This window comes from Crocuta crocuta, unplaced genomic scaffold (assembly GCF_008692635.1).
Source record: "Crocuta crocuta isolate KB4526 unplaced genomic scaffold, BGI_CrCroc_1.0 scaffold760, whole genome shotgun sequence".
Classification (NCBI taxonomy): domain Eukaryota; kingdom Metazoa; phylum Chordata; class Mammalia; order Carnivora; family Hyaenidae; genus Crocuta; species Crocuta crocuta.
This window is the reverse complement of record NW_027527823.1, coordinates 111,864-115,206: the sequence shown is the minus strand read 5'-3', so window position 1 is coordinate 115,206 and position 3,343 is coordinate 111,864. Positions and strand designations below refer to the sequence as shown.

General features: G+C 35.3%; 1 pseudogene; it reads left to right on the top strand.

The window, feature by feature from the left end:
* The first annotated feature begins 2,418 nt into the window (after positions 1-2,418).
* Positions 2,419-2,941, top strand: LOC144241645 (small ribosomal subunit protein mS25 pseudogene; annotated as a pseudogene).
* The last annotated feature ends 402 nt before the right edge of the window (positions 2,942-3,343 follow it).

Here is a 3,343-nt window from a genome sequence, read left to right as displayed (position 1 = left end):
CCAAATTCCTGAGTATATAAAGAGAAAATGGCAACTCAGTTAATATTTAAAAATGTTAGGATTGGTGTTTAATGTATATATGTGATTGTAAAGAGGAATTTTTTAAATTAGATGATTTCCTCAGAAAATCTCACTGATAACAGTTTTATGTCATAAGGCCCATGCTTATGCATAAGCATTCTATTTCTTCGAAATTTGCTGAGTATGTGTGTTATGCTTATCCACTGTTAATTATATTTGGTACATAATATTGTATAAGCTTAAGGTGTACAACATATTGAGTTGACATTTATATAGTGCAATGTGATTGCCACTATTGCCATTAGCTAACACCTCTATCATGTAACATAATTATCATTTCTTTTTTGTGATTATAACAATTACAATATAAGTATCTTAGCAAGTTTGATATTGTAATACAGTATTGTTGTTTATAATCACTATACTGTGCATTAGATCTCTAGGACTTATTTATCTATGAGTTGCAAGTCTATACTTTTAAATATCTCTCCTATTCCCCCACCCAACCTGGCCTCTGGTAACACCATTTTACTCTTCTTTTTAAATACAGCCTTTTTAGTAAGTTCAAACAATATAAGTGAGTTCAAACAATATTGTCTTTTTCTGTCTTATCTCACTTCTTAAGCATAGTTATGGGTCTCAGAGAAAAAGTCTAATTGATAAGTCTGGATATCATATCTCTGGGAAAAAATAGTTTCCATTGAAACTCCTAACTGGTAGCAATTTCTAGTCTTGTGGTCATAGTGTTCAAAGATGAATCAGATTCTAGGGAGCATAGGGTACAAAGCCCACCCATTTAAATGACAACAAATATCACATTTTATGTTAACACAACTGCTACATAATATTCTTTTTAAATTATTGTCTATAAGGATCAAACTATTGCAATAGGATATGACTGATTTTCCAAAGTTCCAAAGCCTATGAAACACTCACAAGTCTGAATGGATCTGAAATCTCTTCATTTTGGCTTCATGTTAATTCTTTCTGACTGCTATTGTCCTGATTCAGCTTATTTCTAGCATTATTTAGGTAATTAATGCTTATCTCCTTTTAATAATAGTTATTCAATAAGCACTGAGACTATTTTAAGGGCACTTTGAAAAACATACTTTAGTGTCTTGATTGAAAATGAAATGCTTGTGTTAGTAAAGTGACTTGTTTATTGTTCTTTCGTTACTATTATATAAATGAAGGGTATAGCCAATTAGAAAAACATATTTAAAAGTGATGGTTTAGTGCATCTTCTACATCCATAAAAATATCAGACTGGTGGGTTGTGTTCTTAAGAGCACACGCACACACACACACACACACACACACCAAACAAAATATTTTGGCCAAAAAAAAACAACAACATGTAAGACTATGTCTCATCACTAATTAACGAAAGTGTACTGTAGCATAGTAATACCTCAAAACCACTTTAAAAGATATCTTCAATGACAGATAAAATCAAGTTGATGTAGGAAACAGAAAGAACAAAGAAACAAAATTAACATGTTGCAAGCTTTGGTTGACAGATTCTGTCATTTTTATTGTCTGCTATACACATATCAGTAGAAATACATGTCAGTATCCTAACAAAGAGAATCACTTTCTCCCCAGATTATAAAATTAGACCTAGGAGGTAGAGGGCCCTCAAAATGATAATTGAATATAAACACCCTTTTCTATTACTATATTATTATATTCAGGTGAAAGTTGATATTTAAGCTTAAATTATTCATTGGGTTATATATTCCAAATCAAAGACATAAAAGTTTTTATGAATACATATGCTAATTTAGTAGTAATTCACTGTGATTGACAAGGCTTAGAGGTTCCAAAAATGGTTGACCTAAATGCTGTCTTTGTCTTAATGAATTTACCCGTAAATAGAAAATGCAGAGTCCAATGTGTAATATACTAAATTTTGACTTCTTGTTGAAACCCCTATCCCATTTACTTGGGTTGTCAAATTGCCACATTTTTTAATTGCAGAACTGAGAATAAAAGAGTTCCTGACATTTCTAGAAGATACATGAAAATTGTTTAAGTGTGCCATTGATTAAGAGGTTTACGGAGCTGAACTGGTCTTTAGAAAATGTCTGATTTACAATTATGAAAATAAATTATATAAACCAATCTATGGCTATAGAGTGTATAAGCCACACTCAATTAAATGCTCAGCAAAGCACAGAAACATCTGCTCAGCACATGTTTAATTCACTAGTAATTTCTTAGTCAAAAGGAAAAAAAGTGGCTGCCTGCTAACTGGAGGCATCTCCTCTGCATCTGTGCAGGAAGTGTAAAACAGCGGTAAGGCAAAGTGGTGTGAGGTCCACTGAGTCAGCTATGTCTGCTGCTCTGGGTCTCTCCATGCTGCTAGACCAGCAGCTCAACACCTCCAGTGCCATGCCCAAGAAGGGCTGCTTCCTGATCCACTGCACCCTGCAGTACCTGAGCCAGGTAGACATAGTGTTCAAGGTCAGTGAAGGTCATGAGTCTGAACTACAACACACATGGGAATCTGGGCAAGGGTGCCAGGAAATTTGTGTTTTTCAACATATCTCAAATCCAGAACACAAACCCCTGGGTGCAGATCATGATGTTTAACAACATGAGGCTGTCCCCCTTCCTGCGATTCTATCTGGGTTCCGAGTAGCAGGTCTTCATGGATGTGAAGACCAAGAGTAATAAGGATATCATGGAGCATATAAAAAAAAAAATCTTGGGGAAGAACAAAGAAACCCTTGAAAAAAGGGGAGCAAGAGAGAAAACAGCTTTCTTACCCGGCCTACTTTGGCCCCTGAAAGTACTGCCTCCAGGACTACATCTGTGAGGTGAAAGGGCAGGTGCCTTCCTGGACCTGGTCCCCTTACCTAAGGAGATGACAGGGAAGTTCAAAGCAACACTGAAAGCCAGAGCCCATGACTAAAGTCTCAGGACACACTCAGGGAAGTCCCTGGTTCTGTCCCTGGAAGGACATTGAAAATGTCTTTGCCATAAGAGGGTCCCCTTCATACTCCTGTGGGAAAGGACATGGGAGGGTAGGGAAAGTAACTGCAGTGGAGCAAGTAGATGAATGTCCTATCCTATCCATCAGGTCAGTGAAATGCTTCCTGATCTAAGAAAAAAGAAGGAGGAAAGGAAAAAGGAAGAAAAGAAAGTATGACATCATATTGGTTTTAGTATTTATTAAAATTTTTATTTCTTTCTTATCTAATTTAAATACTTAGAAGAGAAAAATCAAATCAGTTGAAACTAGTACAAAGGTTATAAGACAAGTTCTTTTTAAAAAATCTTATTTCATCTAATTATGTGAATGAATTTTCTTTCT